Source organism: Schistocerca serialis, chromosome 10, assembly GCF_023864345.2.
Source record: "Schistocerca serialis cubense isolate TAMUIC-IGC-003099 chromosome 10, iqSchSeri2.2, whole genome shotgun sequence".
NCBI classification, from domain to species: domain Eukaryota; kingdom Metazoa; phylum Arthropoda; class Insecta; order Orthoptera; family Acrididae; genus Schistocerca; species Schistocerca serialis.
In genome coordinates this window covers 66841544-66863899 of record NC_064647.1, presented here as the reverse complement: position 1 = coordinate 66863899, position 22356 = coordinate 66841544, and positions in this window count along the sequence as shown.

The window sequence follows — 22356 nt, the reverse complement described above, 5'->3', positions numbered from 1 at the left end:
GTTTCATCGTCAATAAGAAGGTGCAAGGTATACAGTAAACCTGAAGTGAAGCATCGGAATCTAAAACTGGACTCACAGGAAAGGTTCAAATCATAGAAAGTGAGAGTGTCAGTCCTCTTGTACTTAAGTCGGCATTGTGCCTTTTGTATTAAATTCCGATGAAATTTCTGTGTGTCATCGTCAATAAGAAGGTGCAAGGTATACAGTAAACCTGAAGTGAAGCATCGGAATTTAAAACTGGAATCAATGGAGAGGTTCAAATCATAGGAATTGAGAGTGTCAGTCCTCTTGTATTTAAGTCGGCATTGTGCCTTTTGTATTAAATTCCGATGAAATTTCTGTGTGTCATCGTCAATAAGAATGTCCAAGGGATACAGTAAACCTGAAGTGAAGCATCGGAATCTAAAACTGGACTCACAGGAGAGGTTCAAATCATAGAAAGGGAGAGTGTCAGTCCTCTTGTACTTAAGTCGGCATTGTGACTTTTGTATTAATTTCGGATGCAATTTCTGTATTTCATCGTCAATAAGAAGGTCCAAGGGATACAGTATACCTGAAGTGATGCATCGGAATCTAAAACTGGACTCACAGGACAGGTTCGAATCATAGAAAGGGAGAGTGTCAGTCCTTTTGTACTTAAGTCAGCATTGTGCCTTTTGTACTAAATTCGGATGCAATTTCTGTGTTTCATCGTCAATAAGAAGGTGCAAGGTATACAGTAAACCTGAAGTGAAGCATCGGAATCTAAAACTGGAATCACAGGAGAGGTTCAAATCATAGAAAGTGAGAGTGTCAGTCCTCATGTACTTACGTGGGCATTGCGCTTTTTGTATTAAATTCGGATGCAATTTCTGTGTTTCCTCGTCAATAAGAAGGTGAAAGGTATACAGTAAACCTTAAGTGAAGCATCGGAATCTGAAACTGGACTCACAGGAGCGGTTCAAATCATAGAAAGGGAGAGTGTAATTCGTCTTGTACTTTAGTCGGCATTGTGCCTTTTGTATTAAATTCGGATGCAATTTCTGTGTTTCATCGTCAATAAGAAAGTCCAAGGTATACAGTAAACCTGAAGTGAAGCATCGGAATCTAAAACTGGACTCACAGGAGAGGATCAAAACATAGAAAGGGAGAGTGTCAGTCCTTTTGTACTTAAGTCGGCATTGTGCCTTTTGTATTAAATTCGGATGCAATTTCTGTGTTTCATCGTCAATAAGAAGGTGCAAGGAATACAGTAAACCTGAAGTGAAGCATCGGAATCTAAAACTGGAATCACAGGAGAGTTTCAAATCATAGGAAGTGAGAGTGTCAGTCCTCTTGTACTTAAGTCGGTATTGTGCCTTTTGAATTGAATTCCGATGCAATATCTGTGTGTCATTGTCAATAAGAAGGTCCAAGGGATACAGTAAACCTGAAGTGAAGCATCGGAATCTAATACTGGACTCACAGGAGAGGTTCAAATCATGGAAATGGAGAGTGTCAGTCCTCTTGTACTTAAGTCGGCATTGTGAGTTTTGTATTAATTTCGGATGCAATTTCTCTATTTCATCGTCAATAAGAAGGTCCAAGGGATACAGTAAACCTGAAGTGATGCATCGGAATCTAAAACTGGACTCACAGGACAGGTTCAAATCATTGAAAGTGAGAGTGTCAGTCCTCTTGTACTTAAGTCGGCATTGTGCCTTTTGTATTAAATTAGGATGCAATTTCTGTATTTCATCGTCAATAAGAAGGTCCAAGGGATACAGTATACCTGAAGTAAAGCATCGGAATCTAAATCTGGACTCACAGGAGAGGTTCAAATCATAGAAAGTGAGAGTATCAGTCCTCTTGTACTTAAGTCGGCATTGTGCCTTTTGTATTAAATTCCGATGCAATTTCTGTGTTTCATCGTCAATAAGAAGGTGCACGATATACAGTAAACCTGAATTGAAGCATCGGAATCTAAAACTGGAATTACAGGAGAGGTGCAAATCATAGAAAGTGAGAGTGTCAGTCCTCTTGTATGTAAGTCGGCATTGTGCCTTTTGTATTAAATTCGGATGCAATTTCTGTGTTTCATCGCCAAGAAGAAGGTCCAAGGTATACAGTAAACCTGAAGTGAAGCATCGGAATCTAAAACTGGATTCACAGGAGAGGTTCAAATCATAGAAAGAGAGAGTAACAGTACTCTTTTACTTAAGTCGGCATTGTGCCTTTTGTATTAAATTCCGTTGAAATTTCTGTGTTTCATCGTCAATAAGAAGGTGCAAGGTATACAGTAAACCTGAAGTGAAGCATCGGAATCTAAAACTGGACTCACAGGAGAGGTTCCAATCATAGAAAGTGAGAGTGTCAGTCCTCTTGTACTTAAGTCGGCATTGTGCCTTTTGTACTAAATTCGGATGCAATTTCTGTGTTTCATCGTCAATAAGAAGGTGCAAGGTATACAGTAAACCTGAAGTGAAGCATCGGAATCTAAAACTGGAATCACAGGAGAGGTTCAAATCATAGAAAGTGAGAGTGTCAGTCCTCATGTACTTACGTCGGCATTGCGCTTTTTGTATTATATTCGGATGCAATTTCTGTGTTTACTCGTCAATAAGAAGGTGAAAGGTATACAGTAAACCTGAAGTGAAGCATCGGAATCTGAAACTGGCCTCACAGGAGCGGTTCAAATCATAGAAAGGGAAAGTGTAAGTCGTCTTGTACTTAAGTCGGCATTGTGTCTTTTGTATTAAATACGGATGCAATTTCTGTGTTTCATCGTCAATAAGAAGGTGCAAGGTATACAGTAAACCTGAAGTGAAGCATCGGAATCTAGAACTGGACTCACAGGAGAGGTTCAAATCATAGAAAGAGAGAGTGACAGTACTCATTTACTTAAGTCGGCATTGTGACATTTGTATTAAATTCCAATGAAATTTCTGTGTTTCATCGTCAATAAGAAGGTGCAAGGTATACACTAAACCTGTAGTGAAGCATTTGAATCTAAAACTGGACTCACAGGAGAGGTTCAAATCTTAGAATGTGAGAGTGTCAGTCCTCTTGTATTTAAGTCGGCATTTTGCCTTTTGTATTAAATTTCGATGAAATTTCTGTTTTTCATCGTCAATAAGAAGGTGCAAGGTATACAGTTAACCTGAAGTGAAGCATCGGAATCTAATACTGGACTCACAGGAGAGGTTCAAATCTTAGAAAGTGAGAGTGTCAGTCCTCTTGTATTTAAGTCGGCATTGTACCTTTTGTATTAAATTCCGATGCAATTTCTGTGTTTCATCGTTAATAAGAAGGTGCAAGGTATACACGAAACCTGAAGTGAAGCATAGGAATCTAAAACTGGACTCACAGGAGAGGTTCAATCATAGACAGTGAGAGTGTCAGTCCTCTTGTACTTAAGTCGGCATTGTGCCTTTTGTATTAAATTCGGATGCAATTTCTGTGTTTTCATCGTCAATAAGAAGGTGCAAGGCATACAGTAAACCTGAAGTGAAGCATCGGAATCTAAAACTGGAATCACAGGAGCGGTTCAAATCATAGGAAGTGAGAGTGTCAGTCCTCCTGTACTTAAGTCGGCATTATGCTTTTGAATTTAATTCCGATGCAATTTCTGTGTGTCATCGTCAATAAGAAGGTCCAAGGGATACAGTAAACCTGAATTGAAGCATCGGAATCTAAAACTGGACTCACAGGAGAGGTTCAAATCATAGAAAGGGAGAGTGTCAGTCCTCTTGTATTTAAGTCGGCATTGTGACTTATGTATTTATTTCGGATGCAATTTCTGTATTTCATCGTCAATAAGAAGGTGCAAGGTATACAGTAAACCTGAAGTGAAGCATCGGAATCTAAAACTGGACTCACAGGAGAGGTTCAAATCATAGAATGGGAGAGTGTAAGTCGTCTTGTACTTAAGTCGGCATTGTGCCTTTTGTATTAAATACGGATGCAATTTCTGTGTTTCATCGTCAATAAGAAGGTGCAAGGTATACAGTAAACCTGAAGTGAAGCATCGGAATCTAAAACTGGACTCACAGGAGAGGTTCAAATCATAGAAAGAGAGAGTGACAGTACTCTTTTACTTAAGTCGGCATTGTGCCTTTTGTATTAAATTCCGATGAAATTTCTGTGTTTCATCGTCAATAAGAAGGTGCAAGGTATACAGTAAACCTGAAGTGAAGCATCGGAATCTAAAACTGGACTCACAGGAAAGGTTCAAATCATAGAAAGTGAGAGTGTCAGTCCTCTTGTACTTAAGTCGGCATTGTGCCTTTTGTATTAAATTCCGATGAAATTTCTGTGTGTCATCGTCAATAAGAAGGTGCAAGGTATACAGTAAACCTGAAGTGAAGCATCGGAATTTAAAACTGGAATCAATGGAGAGGTTCAAATCATAGGAATTGAGAGTGTCAGTCCTCTTGTATTTAAGTCGGCATTGTGCCTTTTGTATTAAATTCCGATGAAATTTCTGTGTGTCATCGTCAATAAGAATGTCCAAGGGATACAGTAAACCTGAAGTGAAGCATCGGAATCTAAAACTGGACTCACAGGAGAGGTTCAAATCATAGAAAGGGAGAGTGTCAGTCCTCTTGTACTTAAGTCGGCATTGTGACTTTTGTATTAATTTCGGATGCAATTTCTGTATTTCATCGTCAATAAGAAGGTCCAAGGGTACAGTATACCTGAAGTGATGCATCGGAATCTAAAACTGGACTCACAGGACAGGTTCGAATCATAGAAAGGGAGAGTGTCAGTCCTTTTGTACTTAAGTCAGCATTGTGCCTTTTGTACTAAATTCGGATGCAATTTCTGTGTTTCATCGTCAATAAGAAGGTGCAAGGTATACAGTAAACCTGAAGTGAAGCATCGGAATCTAAAACTGGAATCACAGGAGAGGTTCAAATCATAGAAAGTGAGAGTGTCAGTCCTCATGTACTTACGTGGGCATTGCGCTTTTTGTATTAAATTCGGATGCAATTTCTGTGTTTCCTCGTCAATAAGAAGGTGAAAGGTATACAGTAAACCTTAAGTGAAGCATCGGAATCTGAAACTGGACTCACAGGAGCGGTTCAAATCATAGAAAGGGAGAGTGTAAGTCGTCTTGTACTTTAGTCGGCATTGTGCCTTTTGTATTAAATTCGGATGCAATTTCTGTGTTTCATCGTCAATAAGAAAGTCCAAGGTATACAGTAAACCTGAAGTGAAGCATCGGAATCTAAAACTGGACTCACAGGAGAGGATCAAAACATAGAAAGGGAGAGTGTCAGTCCTTTTGTACTTAAGTCGGCATTGTGCCTTTTGTATTAAATTCGGATGCAATTTCTGTGTTTCATCGTCAATAAGAAGGTGCAAGGTATACAGTAAACCTGAAGTGAAGCATCGGAATCTAAAACTGGAATCACAGGAGAGTTTCAAATCATAGGAAGTGAGAGTGTCAGTCCTCTTGTACTTAAGTCGGTATTGTGCCTTTTGAATTGAATTCCGATGCAATATCTGTGTGTCATTGTCAATAAGAAGGTCCAAGGGATACAGTAAACCTGAAGTGAAGCATCGGAATCTAAAACTGGACTCACAGGAGAGGTTCAAATCATAGAAATGGAGAGTGTCAGTCCTCTTGTACTTAAGTCGGCATTGTGAGTTTTGTATTAATTTCGGATGCAATTTCTCTATTTCATCGTCAATAAGAAGGTCCAAGGGATACAGTAAACCTGAAGTGATGCATCGGAATCTAAAACTGGACTCACAGGACAGGTTCAAATCATTGAAAGTGAGAGTGTCAGTCCTCTTGTACTTAAGTCGGCATTGTGCCTTTTGTATTAAATTAGGATGCAATTTCTGTGTTTCATCGTCAATAAGAAGGTGCAAGGTATACAGTAAACCTGAAGTGAAGCATCGGAATCTAAAACTGGAATCACAGGAGAGGTTCAAATCATAGAAAGTGAGAGTGTCAGTCCTCATGTACTTACGTCGGCATTGCGCTTTTTGTATTAAATTCGGATGCAATTTCTTTGTTTCCTCGTCAATAAGAAGGTGCAAGGTATAAAGTAAACCTGAAGTGAAGCATCGGAATCTGAAACTGGACTCACAGGAGCGGTTCAAATCATAGAAAGGGAGAGTGTAAATCGTCTTGTACTTAAGTCGGTATTGTGCCTTTTGTATTAAATTCCGATGAAATACCTGTGTTTCATCGTCAATAAGAAGGTGCAAGGTATACAGTAAACCATAAGTGAAGCATCGGAATCTAAAACTGGACTCACAGGAGAGGTTCAAATCATAGAAAGTGAGAGTGTCAGTCCTCTTGTACTTAAGTCGTCATTGTGCCTTTTGTATTAAATTCGGATGCAATTTCTGTGTTTCATCGTCAATAAGAATGTGCAAGGGATACAGTAAACCTGAAGTGAAGCATCGGAATCTAAAACTGGACTCACAGGAGAGGTTCAAATCATAGAAAGGGAGAGTGTCAGTCCTCTTGTTCTTAAGTCGACATTGTGCCTTTTGTATTAAATTCGGATGCAGTTTCTGTGTTTCCTAATCAATAAGAAGGTGCAAGGTATACAGTAAACCTGGAGTGAAGCATCGGAATCTAAAACTGGACTCACAGGAGAGGTTCAAATCATAGAAAGTGAGAGTGTCAGTCCTCTTGCACTTAAGTCGTCATTGTGCCTTTTGTATTTAATTCGGATGCAATTTCTGTGTTTCATCGTCAATATGAACGTGCAAGGTATACAGTAAACCTGAAGTGAAGCATCGGAATCTAAAACTGGATTCACAGGAGAGGTTCAAATCATAGAAATGAGAGTGACAGTCCTCTTTTACTTAAGTCGGCATTGTGCCTTTTGTATTAAATTCCGATGGAATTTCTGTGTTTCATCGTCAATAAGAATTTGCAAGGTATACAGTAAACCTGAAGTGAAGCATCGGAATCTAAAACTAGACTCACAGGAGAGGTTGAAATCATAGAAAGTGAGAGTGTCAGTCCTCTTGTACTGAAGTCAGCATTGTACCTTTTGTATTAAATTCCGATGAAATTTCTGTGTTTCATCGTCAATAAGATGGTCCAAGGGATAGAGTAAACCGGAAGTGAAGCATCGGAATCTAAAACTGGACTCACAGGAGAGGTTCAAATCATAGAAAGGGAGAGTGTCAGTCCTCTTGTACCTAAGTCGGCATTGTGCCTTTTGTATTAAATTCGGATGCAGTTTCTGTGTTTCATCGTCAAAAAGAAGGTGCAAGGTATACAGTAAACCTGGAGTGAAGCATCGGAACTCAAAACTGGACTCACAGGAGTGGTTCAAATCATAGAAAGAGAGAGTGACAGTCCTCTTTTACTTAAGTCGGCATTGTGCCTTTTGTATTAAATTCCGTTGAAATTTCTGTGTTTCATCGTCAATAAGAAGGTGCAAGGTATACAGTAAGCCTTAAGTGAAGCATCAGAATCTAAAACTGGACTCACAGGAGTGGTTCAAATCATAGAAAGTGAGAGTGTCAGTCCTCATGTACTTATGTCGGCATTGTGCCTTTTGTATTAAATTCGGATGCAATTTCTGTGTTTCATCGTCAATAAGAAGGTGCAAGGTATACAGTAAACCTGAAGTGAAGCATCGGAATCTAAAACTGGTCTAACAGGAGAGGTTCAAATCATAGAAAGTGAGAGTGTCAGTCCTCTTGTACTTAAGTCGTCATTGTGCCTTTTGTATTAAATTTAGATGCAATTTCTGTGTTTCATCGTCAATAAGAAGGTGCAAGGTATACAGTAAACCTGAAGTGAAGCATCGGAATCTAAAACTGGACTCACAGGAGAGGTTCAAATCATAGAAAGTGAGAGTGTAAGTCGTCTTGTACTTAAGTCGGCATTGTACCTTTTGTATTAAATTCCGATGAAATTTCTGTGTTTCATCGTCAATAAGAAGGTCCAAGGGATACAGTAAACCTGAAGTGAAGCATCGGAATCTATAACTGGACTCACAGGAGAGGTACAAATCATAGAAAGGGAGAGTGTCAGTCCTCTTGTACTTAAGTCGGCATTGTGCCTTTTGTATTAAATTCGGATGCAGTTTCTGTGTTTCCTAGTCAATAAGAAGGTGCAAGGTACACTGTAAACCTGGAGTGAAGCATCGGAATCCAAAACTGGACTCACAGGAGAGGTTCAAATCATAGAAAGAGAGAGTGACATTCCTCTTTTACTTAAGTCGGCATTGTGCCTTTAATATTAAATTCCGTTGAAATTTCTGTGTTTCATCGTCAATAAGAAGGTGCAAGGTATACAGTAAACCTGAAGTGAAGCTTCGGAATCTAAAACTGGACTCACAGGAGAGGTTCAAATCATAGAAAGTGAGAGTGTCAATCCTCATGTACTTAAGTCGGCATTGTGCCTTTTGTATTAAATTCGGAAACAATTTCAGTGTTTCATCGTCAATAAGATGGTGCAAGGTATACATTAAACCTGAAGTGAAGCATCGGAATCTAAAACTGGACTAACAGGAGAGGTTCAAATCATAGAAAGTGAGAGTGACAGTCCTCTTTTACTTAAGTCGGCATTGGGCCTTTTGTATTAAATTCCGACGAAATTTCTGTTTTTCATCGTCAATAAGAAGGTGCAAGGTATACAGTAAACCTGAAGTGAAGCATCGGAATCTAAAACTGGAATCACAGGAGAGGTTTAAATCATAGGAAGTGAGAGTGTCAGTCCTCTTGTACTTAAGTCGGTATTGTGCCTTTTGAATTGAATTCCGATGCAATATCTGTGTGTCATCGTCAATAAGAAGGTCCAAGGGATACAGTAAACCTGAAGTGAAGCATCGGAATTAAAAACTGGACTCACTGGAGATGTTCAAATCATAGGAAGAGTAATTGACAGTCCTCTTTTCTTAAATCGGCATTGTACATTTTGAATTAAATTCCGATGAAATTTCTGTGTTTCATCGTCTATAAGAAGGTGCAATGTATACAGTAAACCTGAAGTGAAGTATCGGAATCTAAAACTGAACTCACAGGAGAGGTACAAATCATAGAAAGAGAGAGTGTCAGTCCTCTTGTACTTAAGTCGGCATTGTGCCTTTTGTATAAAATTCCGATGAAATTTCTGTGTTTTATCATCAATAAGAAGGTGCAAGGTATACAGTAAACCTGAAGTGAAGCATCGGAATCTCAAACTGGACTCACAGAAGAGGTCCAAATCATAGAAAGTGCGAGTGTCAGTCCTCTTGTATTTCAGTCGGCATTGTACATTTTGTATTAAATTCCGATGCAATTTCTGTGTTTCATCGTTAATAAGTAGGTGCAAGTTATACACAAAACCTGAAGTGAAGCATCGGAATCTATAACTGGACTCACAGGAGAGGTTCAAATCAAAGAAAGTGAGATGGTCAGTCCTCTTGTACTTAAGCCGGCATTGTGCCTTTTGTATTAAATTCGGATGCAATTTCTGAGTTTCATCGTCAATAAGAAGGTGCAAGGTATACAGTAAAACTGAAGTGAAGCATCGGAATGAAAAACTGGAATCACAGTAGAGGTTCAAATCATAGGAAGTGAGAGTGTCAGTCCTCTTGTACTTAAGTCGGCATTGTGCCTTTTGAATTTAATTCCGATGCAATTTCTGTGTTTCATCGTCAATAAGAAGGTCCAAGGTATACAGTAAACCTGAAGTGAAGCATCGGCATGTAAAACTGGACTCACAGGACAGGTTCAAATAATAGAAAGTGAGAGTGTAAGTCCTCTTGTACTTAAGTCCGCATTGTGCCTTTTGTATTAAATTCAGATGCAATTTCTGTGTTTCATCGTCAATAACAAGGTGCAAGGTATACAATAAACGTGAAGTGGAGCATCGGAATCTAAAACTGGATTCACAGGAGAGGTTCAAATCATAGAAAGGGAGAGTGTCAGTCCTCTTTTACTTAAGTCGGCATTGTGCCTTTTGTATTAAATTCCGATGGAATTTCTGTGTTTCATCGTCAATAAGAATTTGCAAGGTATGCAGTAAACCTGAAGTGAAGCATCGGAATCTATAACTGGACTCACAGGAGAGGTTCAAATCATAGAAAGTGAGAGTGTCAGTCCTCATGTACTTATGTCGGCATTGTGCCTTTTGTATTAAATTCGGATGCAATTTCTGTGTTTCATCTTCAATAAGAAGGTGCAAGGTATACAGTAAACCTGAAGTGAAGCATCGGAAAATAAAACTGGACTAACAGGAGAGGTTCAAATCATAGAAATGGAGAGTGTCAGTCCTCTTGTACTTAAGTCGGCATTGTGAGTTTTGTATTAATTTCGGATGCAATTTCTCTATTTCATCGTCAATAAGAAGGTCCAAGGGATACAGTAAACCTGAAGTGATGCATCGGAATCTAAAACTAGACTCACAGGACAGGTTCAAATCATTGAAAGTGAGAGTGTAAGTCCTCTTGTACTTAAGTCGGCATTGTGCCTTTTGTATTAAATTAGGATGCAATTTCTGTGTTTCATCGTCAATAAGAAGGTGCAAGGTATACAGTAAACCTGAAGTGAAGCATCGGAATCTAAAACTGGAATCACAGGAGAGGTTCAAATCATAGAAAGTGAGAGTGTCAGTCCTCATGTACTTACGTCGGCATTGCGCTTTTTGTATTAAATTCGGATGCAATTTCTTTGTTTCCTCGTCAATAAGAAGGTGCAAGGTATAAAGTAAACCTGAAGTGAAGCATCGGAATCTGAAACTGGACTCACAGGAGCGGTTCAAATCATAGAAAGGGAGAGTGTAAATCGTCTTGTACTTAAGTCGGTATTGTGCCTTTTGTATTAAATTCCGATGAAATACCTGTGTTTCATCGTCAATAAGAAGGTGCAAGGTATACAGTAAACCATAAGTGAAGCATCGGAATCTAAAACTGGACTCACAGGAGAGGTTGAAATCATAGAAAGTGAGAGTGTAAGTCGTTTTGTACTTAAGTAGGCATTGTGCCTTTTGTATTAAATTCCGATGAAATTTCTGTGTTTCATCGTCAATAAGAAGGTCCAAGGGATACAGTAAACCTGAAGTAAAGCATCGGAATGTAAAACTGGACTCACAGGACAGGTTCAAATCATAGAAAGGGAGAGTGTCAGTCCTCTTGTACCTAAGTCGGCATTGTGCCTTTTGTATTAAATTCGGATGCAGTTCCTGTGTTTCATCGTCAAAAAGAAGGTGCAAGGTATACAGAAATCCTGGAGTGAAGCATCGGAATCCAAAACTGGACTCACAGGAGAGGTTCAAATCATAGAAAGAGAGAGTGACTGTCCTCTTTTACTTAAGTCGGCATCGTGATTTTGTATTAAATTCCGTTGAAATTTCTGTGTTTCATCGTCAATAAGAAGGTGCAAGGTATACAGTAAACCTGAAGTGAAGCATCAGAATCTAAAACTGGACTCACAGGAGAGGTTCAATCATAGAAAGTGAGAGTGTCAGTCCTCTTGTACTTAAGTCGTCATTGTGCCTTTTGTATTAAATTCGGATGCAATTTCTGTGTTTCATCGTCAATAAGAAGGTGCAAGGGATACAGTAAACGTGAAGTGAAGCATCGGAATCTAAAACTGGACTCACAGGAGAGGTTCAAATCATAGAAAGGGAGAGTGTCAGTCCTCTTGTTCTTAAGTCGACTTTGTGCCTTTTGTATTAAATCCGGATGCAGTTTCTGTGTTTCCTAATCAATAAGAAGGTGCATGGTATACAGTAAACCTGGAGTGAAGCATCGGAATCTAAAACTGGACTCACAGGAGAGGTTCAAATCATAGAAAGTGAGAGTGTCAGTCCTCTTGCACTTAAGTCGTCATTGTGCCTTTTGTATTTAATTCGGATGCAATTTCTGTGTTTCATCGTCAATATGAACGTGCAAGGTATACAGTAAACCTGAAGTGAAGCATCGGAATCTAAAACTGGATTCACAGGAGAGGTTCAAATCATAGAAATGAGAGTGACAGTCCTCTTTTACTTACGTCGGCATTGTGCCTTTTGTATTAAATTCCGATGGAATTTCTGTGTTTCATCGTCAATAAGAATTTGCAAGGTATACAGTAAACCTGAAGTGAAGCATCGGAATCAGAAACTGGACTCACAGGAGAGGTTCAAATCATAGAAAGTGAGAGTGTCAGTCCTCTTGTACTGAAGTCAGCATTGTACCTTTTGTATTAAATTCCGATACAATTTCTGTGTTTCATCGTTAATAAGAATGTGCAAGGTATACACAAAACCTGAAGTGAAGCATCGGATTCTAAAACTGGACTCACAGTAGAGGTTCAAATCATAGGAAGTGAGAGTGTCAGTCCTCTTGTACTTAAGTCGGCATTGTGCCTTTTGTATTAAATTCCGATGCAATTTCTGTGTTTCATCGTCAATAAGAAGGTGCAAGATATGCAGTAAACCGGAAGTGAAGCATCGGAATCTAAAACTAGACTCACAGGAGAGGTTGAAATCATAGAAAGTGAGAGTGTATGTCGTCTTGTACTTAAGTCGGCATTGTGCCTATTGTATTAAATTCCGATGAAATTTCTGTGTTTCATCGTCAATAAGATGGTCCAAGGGATAGAGTAAACCGGAAGTGAAGCATCGGAATCTAAAACTGGACTCACATGAGAGGTTCAAATCATAGAAAGGGAGAGTTTCAGTCCTCTTGTACCTAAGTCGGCATTGTGCCTTTTGTATTAAATTCGGATGCAGTTTCTGTGTTTCATCGTCAAAAAGAAGGTGCAAGGTATACAGTAAACCTGGAGTGAAGCATCTGAACTCAAAACTGGACTCACAGGAGTGGTTCAAATCATAGAAAGAGAGAGTGACAGTCCTCTTTTACTTAAGTCGGCATTGTGCCTTTTGTATTAAATTCCGTTGAAATTTCTGTGTTTCATCGTCAATAAGAAGGTGCAAGGTATACAGTAAACCTTAAGTGAAGCATCAGAATCTAAAACTGGACTCACAGGAGAGGTTCAAATCATAGAAAGTGAGAGTGTCAGTCCTCATGTACTTATGTCGGCATTGTGCCTTTTGTATTAAATTCGGATGCAATTTCTGTGTTTCATCGTCAATAAGAAGGTGCAAGGTATACAGTAAACCTGAAGTGAAGCATCGGAATCTAAAACTGGTCTAACAGGAGAGGTTCAAATCATAGAAAGTGAGAGTGTCAGTCCTCTTGTACTTAAGTCGTCATTGTGCCTTTTGTATTAAATTCCGTTGAAATTTCTGTGTTTCATCGTCAATAAGAAGGTGCAAGGTATACAGTAAACCTGAAGTGAAGCATCGGAATCTAAAACTGGACTCACAGGAGAGGTTCAAATCATAGAAAGTGAGAGTGTAAGTCGTCTTGTACTTAAGTCGGCATTGTACCTTTTGTATTAAATTCCGATCAAATTTCTGTGTTTCATCGTCAATAAGAAGGTCCAAGGGATACAGTAAACCTGAAGTGAAGCATCGGAATCTATAACTGGACTCACAGGAGAGGTTCAAATCATAGAAAGGGAGAGTGTCAGTCCTCTTGTACTTAAGTCGGCATTGTGCCTTTTGTATTAAATTCGGATGCAGTTTCTGTGTTTCCTAGTCAATAAGAAGGTGCAAGGTACACTGTAAACCTGGAGTGAAGCATCGGAATCCAAAACTGGACTCACAGGAGAGGTTCAAATCATAGAAAGAGAGAGTGACATTCCTCTTTTACTTAAGTCGGCATTGTGCCTTTAATATTAAATTCCGTTGAAATTTCTGTGTTTCATCGTCAATAAGAAGGTGCAAGGTATACAATAAACCTGAAGTGAAGCTTCGGAATCTAAAACTGGACTCACAGGAGAGGTTCAAATCATAGAAAGTGAGAGTGTCAATCCTCATGTACTTAAGTCGGCATTGTGCCTTTTGTATTAAATTCGGAAACAATTTCAGTGTTTCATCGTCAATAAGATGGTGCAAGGTATACATTAAACCTGAAGTGAAGCATCGGAATCTAAAACTGGACTAACAGGAGAGGTTCAAATCATAGAAAGTGAGAGTGACAGTCCTCTTTTACTTAAGTCGGCATTGGGCCTTTTGTATTAAATTCCGATGAAATTTCTGTTTTTCATCGTCAATAAGAAGGTGCAAGGTATACAGTAAACCTGAAGTGAAGCATCGGAATCTAAAACTGGAATCACAGGAGAGGTTCAAATCATAGGAAGTGAGAGTGTCAGTCCTCTTGTACTTAAGTCGGTATTGTGCCTTTTGAATTGAATTCCGATGCAATATCTGTGTGTCATCGTCAATAAGAAGGTCCAAGGGATACAGTAAACCTGAAGTGAAGCATCGGAATTAAAAACTGGACTCACTGGAGATGTTCAAATCATAGGAAGAGAAATTGACAGTCCTCTTTTCTTAAATCGGCATTGTACATTTTGAATTAAATTCCGATGAAATTTCTGTGTTTCATCGTCAATAAGAAGGTGCAATGTATACAGTAAACCTGAAGTGAAGTATCGGAATCTAAAACTGAACTCACAGGAGAGGTTCAAATCATAGAAAGAGAGAGTGTCAGTCCTCTTGTACTTAAGTCGGCATTGTGCCTTTTGTATAAAATTCCGATGAAATTTCTGTGTTTTATCATCAATAAGAAGGTGCAAGGTATACAGTAAACCTGAAGTGAAGCATCGGAATCTCAAACTGGACTCACAGAAGGGGTTCAAATCATAGAAAGTGCGAGTGTCAGTCCTCTTGTATTTCAGTCGGCATTGTACATTTTGTATTAAATTCCGATGCAATTTCTGTGTTTCATCGTTAATAAGTGGGTGCAAGTTATACACAAAACCTGAAGTGAAGCATCGGAATCTATAACTGGACTCACAGGAGAGGTTCAAATCAAAGAAAGTGAGAAGGTCAGTCCTCTTGTACTTAAGTCGGCATTGTGCCTTTTGTATTAAATTCGGATGCAATTTCTGAGTTTCATCGTCAATAAGAAGGTGCAAGGTATACAGTAAAACTGAAGTGAAGCATCGGAATGAAAAACTGGAATCACAGTAGAGGTTCAAATCATAGGAAGTGAGAGTGTCAGTCCTCTTGTACTTAAGTCGGCATTGTGCCTTTTGAATTTAATTCCGATGCAATTTCTGTGTTTCATCGTCAATAAGAAGGTCCAACGTATACAGTAAACCTGAAGTGAAGCATCGGCATGTAAAACTGGACTCACAGGACAGGTTCAAATAATAGAAAGTGAGAGTGTAAGTCCTCTTGTACTTAAGTCCGCATTGTGCCTTTTGTATTAAATTCAGATGCAATTTCTGTGTTTCATCGTCAATAACAATGTGCAAGGTATACAATAAACTTGAAGTGCAGCATCGGAATCTAAAACTGGATTCACAGGAGAGGTTCAAATCATAGAAAGGGAGAGTGTCAGTCCTCTTTTACTTAAGTCGGCATTGTGCCTTTTGTATTAAATTCCGATGGAATTTCTGTGTTTCATCGTCAATAAGAATTTGCAAGGTATGCAGTAAACCTGAAGTGAAGCATCGGAATCTATAACTGGACTCACAGGAGAGGTTCAAATCATAGAAAGTGAGAGTGTCAGTCCTCATGTACTTATGTCGGCATTGTGCCTTTTGTATTAAATTCGGATGCAATTTCTGTGTTTCATCGTCAATAAGAAGGAGCAAGGTATACAGTAAACCTGAAGTGAAGCATCGGAAAATAAAACTGGACTAACAGGAGAGGTTCAAATCATAGAAAGTGAGAGTGTCAGTCCTCATGTACTTATGTCGGCATTGTGCCTTTTGTATTAAATTCGGATGCAATTTCTGTGTTTCATCGTCAATAAGAAGGGGCAAGGTATACAGTAAACCTGAAGTGAAGCATCGGAAAATAAAACTGGACTAACAGGAGAGGTTCAAATCATAGAAAGTGAGAGTGTCAGTCCTCTTGTACTTAAGTCGTCATTGTGCCTTTTGTATTAAATTTAGATGCAATTTCTGTGTTTCATCGTCAATAAGAAGGTGCAAGGTATACAGTAAACCTGAAGTGAAGCATCGGAATCTAAAACTGGACTCACAGGAGGGGTTCAAATCATAGAAAGTGAGAGTGTAAGTCGTCTTGTACTTAAGTCGGCATTGTACATTTTGTATTAAATTCCGATGGAATTTCTGTGTTTCATCGTCAATAAGAAGGTCCAAGGGATACAGTAAACCTGAAGTGAAGCATCGGAATCTAAAACTGGACTCACAGGAGAGGTTCAAGTCATAGAAAGGGAGAGTTTCAGTCCTCTTGTACTTAAGTCGGCATTGTGCCTTTTGTATTAAATTCGGATGCAGTTTGTGTGTTTCCTAGACAATAAGAAGGTGCAAGGTAGACTGTAAACCTGGAGTGAAGCATCGGAACTCAAAACTGGACTCACAGGAGTGGTTCAAATCATAGAAAGAGAGAGTGACAGTCCTCTTTTACTTGAGTCGGCATTGTGCCTTTTGTATTAAATTCCGTTGAAATTTCTGTGTTTCATCGTCAATAAGAAGGTGCAAGGTATACAGTAAACCTGAAGTGAAGCATCAGAATCTAAAACTGGACTCACAGGAGAGGTTCAAATCATAGAAAGTGAGAGTGTCTGTCCTCATGTACTTATGCGGGCATTGTGCCTTTTGTATTAAATTCGGATGCAATTTCTGTGTTTCATCGTCAATAAGAAGGTGCAAGGTATACAGTAAACCGGAAGTGAAGCTTCGGAATCTAAAACTGGACAAACAGGAGAGGTTCAAATCATAGAAAGTGAGAGTGTCAATCCTCATGTACTTAAGTCGGCATTGTGCCTTTTGTATTAAATTCGGAAGCAATTTCAGTGTTTCATCGTCAATAAGATGGTGCAAGGTATACATTAAACCTGAAGTGAAGCATTGGAATCTAAAACTGGACTAACAGGAGAGGTTCAAATCATAGAAAGTGAGAGTGACAGTCCTCTTTTACTTAAGTCGGCATTGTGCCTTTTGTATTAAATTCCGATGAAATTTCTGTTTTTCATCGTCAATAAGAAGGTGCAAGGTATACAGTAAGTCTGAGGTGAAGCATCGGAATCTAAAACTGGACTCACAGGAGAGGTTCAAATCTTAGAAAGTGAGAGTGTCAGTCTTCTGATACTTAAGTCGGCATTGTGCCTTTTGTATTAAATTCGGATGCAATTTCTGTGTTTCATCGTCAATAAGAAAGTCCAAGGTATACAGTAAACCTGAAGTGAAGCATCGGAATTAAAAACTGGACTCACTGGAGATGTTCAAATCATAGGAAGAGAAATTGACAGTCCTCTTTTCTTAAATCGGCATTGTGCATTTTGAATTAAATTCCGATGAAATTTCTGTGTTTCATCGTCAATAAGAAGGTGCAATGTATACAGTAAACCTGAAGTGAAGCATCGGAATCTCAAACTGGACTCACAGAAGAGGTTCAAATCATAGAAAGAGAGAGTGTCAGTCCTCTTGTACTTAAGTCGGCATTGTGCCTTTTGTATAAAATTCCGATGCAATTTCTGTGTTTCATCGTTAATAAGAAGGTGCAAGTTATACACAAAACCTGAAGTGAAGCATCGGAATCTATAACTGGACTCACAGAAGGGGTTCAAATCATAGAAAGTGCGAGTGTCAGTCCTCTTGTATTTCAGTCGGCATTGTACATTTTGTATTAAATTCCGATGCAATTTCTGTGTTTCATCGTTAATAAGTGGGTGCAAGTTATACACAAAACCTGAAGTGAAGCATCGGAATCTATAACTGGACTCACAGGAGAGGTTCAAATCAAAGAAAGTGAGAAGGTCAGTCCTCTTGTACTTAAGTCGGCATTGTGCCTTTTGTATTAAATTCGGATGCAATTTCTGAGTTTCATCGTCAATAAGAAGGTGCAAGGTATACAGTAAAACTGAAGTGAAGCATCGGCATGTAAAACTGGACTCACAGGAGAGGTTCAAATCATAGAAAGTGAGAGTGTCAGTCCTCATGTACTTATGTCGGCATTGTGCCTTTTGTATTAAATTCGGATGCAATTTCTGTGTTTCATCGTCAATAAGAAGGAGCAAGGTATACAGTAAACCTGAAGTGAAGCATCGGAAAATAAAACTGGACTAACAGGAGAGGTTCAAATCATAGAAAGTGAGAGTGTCAGTCCTCATGTACTTATGTCGGCATTGTGCCTTTTGTATTAAATTCGGATGCAATTTCTGTGTTTCATCGTCAATAAGAAGGTGCAAGGTATACAGTAAACCTGAAGTGAAGCATCGGAAAATAAAACTGGACTAACAGGAGAGGTTCAAATCATAGAAAGTGAGAGTGTCAGTCCTCTTGTACTTAAGTCGTCATTGTGCATTTTGTATTAAATTTAGATGCAATTTCTGTGTTTCATCGTCAATAAGAAGGTGCAAGGTATACAGTAAACCTGAAGTGAAGCATCGGAATCTAAAACTGGACTCACAGGAGAGGTTCAAATCATAGAAAGTGAGAGTGTAAGTCGTCTTGTACTTAAGTCGGCATTGTACATTTTGTATTAAATTCCGATGGAATTTCTGTGTTTCATCGTCAATAAGAAGGTCCAAGGGATACAGTAAACCTGAAGTGAAGCATCGGAATCTAAAACTGGACTCACAGGAGAGGTTCAAGTCATAGAAAGGGAGAGTTTCAATCCTCTTGTACTTAAGTCGGCATTGTGCCTTTTGTATTAAATTCGGATGCAGTTTGTGTGTTTCCTAGACAATAAGAAGGTGCAAGGTAGACTGTAAACCTGGAGTGAAGCATCGGAACTCAAAACTGGACTCACAGGAGTGGTTCAAATCATAGAAAGAGAGAGTGACAGTCCTCTTTTACTTGAGTCGGCATTGTGCCTTTTGTATTAAATTCCGTTGAAATTTCTGTGTTTCATCGTCAATAAGAAGGTGCAAGGTATACAGTAAACCTGAAGTGAAGCATCAGAATCTAAAACTGGACTCACAGGAGAGGTTCAAATCATAGAAAGTGAGAGTGTCTGTCCTCATGTACTTATGCGGGCATTGTGCCTTTTGTATTAAATTCGGATGCAATTTCTGTGTTTCATCGTCAATAAGAAGGTGCAAGGTATACAGTAAACCTGAAGTGAAGCTTCGGAATCTAAAACTGGACAAACAGGAGAGGTTCAAATCATAGAAAGTGAGAGTGTCAGTCCTCTTGTACTTAAGTCGTCATTGTGCCTTTTGTATTAAATTTGGATGCAATTTCTGTGTTTCATCGTCAATAAGAAGGTGAAAGGTATACAGTAAACCTGAAGTGAAGCATCGGAATCTAAAACTGGACTCACAGGAGAGGTTCAAATCATAGAAAGTGAGAGTGTAAGTCGTCCTGTACTTAAGTCGGCATTGTACCTTTTGTATTAAATTCCGATGAAATTTCTGTGTTTCATCGTCAATAAGAAGGTCCAATGGATACAGTAAACCTGAAGTGAAGCATCGGATTCTAAAACTGGACTCACAGGAGTGGTTCAAATCATAGAAAGGGAGAGTGTCAGTCCTCTTGTACTTAAGTCGGCATTGTGCCTTTTGTATTAAATTCGGATCAGTTTCTGTGTTTCCTAGTCAATAAGAAGGTGCAAGGTACACTGTAAACCTGGAGTGAAGCATCGGAATCCAAAACTGGACTCACAGGAGAGGTTCAAATCATAGAAAGAGAGAGTGACAGTCCTCTTTTACTTAAGTCGGCATTGTGCCTTTAATATTAAATTCCGTTGAAATTTCTGTGTTTCATCGTCAATAAGAAGTTGCAAGGTATACAGTAAACCTGAAGTGAAGCTTCGGAATCTAAAACTGGACTCACAGGAGAGGTTCAAATCATAGAAAGTGAGAGTGTCAATCCTCATGTACTTAAGTCGGCATTGTGCCTTTTGTATTAAATTCGGAAGCAATTTCAGTGTTTCATCGTCAATAAGATGGTGCAAGGTATACATTAAACCTGAAGTGAAGCATTGGAATCTAAAACTGGACTAACAGGAGAGGTTCAAATCATAGAAAGTGAGAGTGACAGTCCTCTTTTACTTAAGTCGGCATTGTGCCTTTTGTATTAAATTCCGATGAAATTTCTGTTTTTCATCGTCAATAAGAAGGTGCAAGGTATACAGTAAGTCTGAAGTGAAGCATCGGAATCTAAAACTGGACTCACAGGAGAGGTTCAAATCTTAGAAAGTGAGAGTGTCAGTCTTCTGATACTTAAGTCGGCATTGTGCCTTTTGTATTAAATTCGGATGCAATTTCTGTGTTTCATCGTCAATAAGAAAGTCCAAGGTATACAGTAAACCTGAAGTGAAGCATCGGAATTAAAAACTGGACTCACTGGAGATGTTCAAATCATAGGAAGAGAAATTGACAGTCCTCTTTTCTTAAATCGGCATTGTGCATTTTGAATTAAATTCCGATGAAATTTCTGTGTTTCATCGTCAATAAGAAGGTGCAATGTATACAGTAAACCTGAAGTGAAGCATCGGAATCTCAAACTGGACTCACAGAAGAGGTTCAAATCATAGAAAGAGAGAGTGTCAGTCCTCTTGTACTTAAGTCGGCATTGTGCCTTTTGTATAAAATTCCGATGCAATTTCTGTGTTTCATCGTTAATAAGAAGGTGCAAGTTATACACAAAACCTGAAGTGAAGCATCGGAATCTATAACTGGACTCACAGGAGAGGTTCAAATCATAGAAAGAGCGAGGGTCAGTCCTCTTGTACTTAAGTCGGCATTGTGCCTTTTGTATTAAATTCGGATGCAATTTCTGAGTTTCATCGTCAATAAGAAGGTGCAAGGTATACAGTAAAACTGAAGTGAAGCATCGGAATGTAAAACTGGAATCACAGTAGAGGTTCAAATCATAGGAAGTGAGAGTGCCAGTCCTCTTGTACTTAAGTGGGCATTGTGCCTTTTGAATTTAATTCCGATGCAATTTCTGTATTTCATCGTCAATAAGAAGGTCCAAGGTATACAGTAAACCTGAAGTGAAGCATCGGAATGTAAAACTGGACTCACAGGACAGGTTCAAATAATAGAAAGTGAGAGTGTAAGTCCTCTTGTACTTAAGTCCGCATTGTGCCTTTTGTATTAAATTCGGATGCAATTTCTGTGTTTCATCGTCAATAACAAGGTGCAAGGTATACAGTAAACTTGAAGTGAAGCATCGGAATCTAAAACTGGATTCACAGGAGAGGTTCAAATCATAGAGAGTGAGAGTGTCAGTCCTCTTGTACTTAAGTCGTCATTGTGCCTTTTGTATTAAATTTAGATGCAATTTCTGTGTTTCATCGTCAATAAGAAGGTGCAAGGTATACAGTAAACCTGAAGTGAAGCATCGGAATCTAAAACTGGACTCACAGGAGGGGTTCAAATCATAGAAAGTGAGAGTGTAAGTCGTCTTGTACTTAAGTCGGCATTGTACATTTTGTATTAAATTCCGATGGAATTTCTGTGTTTCATCGTCAATAAGAAGGTCCAAGGGATACAGTAAACCTGAAGTGAAGCATCGGAATCTAAAACTGGACTCACAGGAGAGGTTCAAGTCATAGAAAGGGAGAGTTTCAGTCCTCTTGTACTTAAGTCGGCATTGTGCCTTTTGTATTAAATTCGGATGCAGTTTGTGTGTTTCCTAGACAATAAGAAGGTGCAAGGTAGACTGTAAACCTGGAGTGAAGCATCGGAACTCAAAACTGGACTCACAGGAGTGGTTCAAATCATAGAAAGAGAGAGTGACAGTCCTCTTTTACTTGAGTCGGCATTGTGCCTTTTGTATTAAATTCCGTTGAAATTTCTGTGTTTCATCGTCAATAAGAAGGTGCAAGGTATACAGTAAACCTGAAGTGAAGCATCAGAATCTAAAACTGGACTCACAGGAGAGGTTCAAATCATAGAAAGTGAGAGTGTCTGTCCTCATGTACTTATGTCGGCATTGTGCCTTTTGTATTAAATTCGGATGCAATTTCTGTGTTTCATCGTCAATAAGAAGGTGCAAGGTATACAGTAAACCTGAAGTGAAGCTTCGGAATCTAAAACTGGACAAACAGGAGAGGATCAAATCATAGAAAGTGAGAGTGTCAGTCCTCTTGTACTTAAGTCGTCATTGTGCCTTTTGTATTAAATTTGGATGCAATTTCTGTGTTTCATCGTCAATAAGAAGGTGAAAGGTATACAGTAAACCTGAAGTGAAGCATCGGAATCTAAAACTGGACTCACAGGAGAGGTTCAAATCATAGAAAGTGAGAGTGTAAGTCGTCCTGTACTTAAGTCGGCATTGTACCTTTTGTATTAAATTCCGATGAAATTTCTGTGTTTCATCGTCAATAAGAAGGTCCAATGGATACAGTAAACCTGAAGTGAAGCATCGGATTCTAAAACTGGACTCACAGGAGAGGTTCAAATCATAGAAAGGGAGAGTGTCAGTCCTCTTGTACTTAAGTCGGCATTG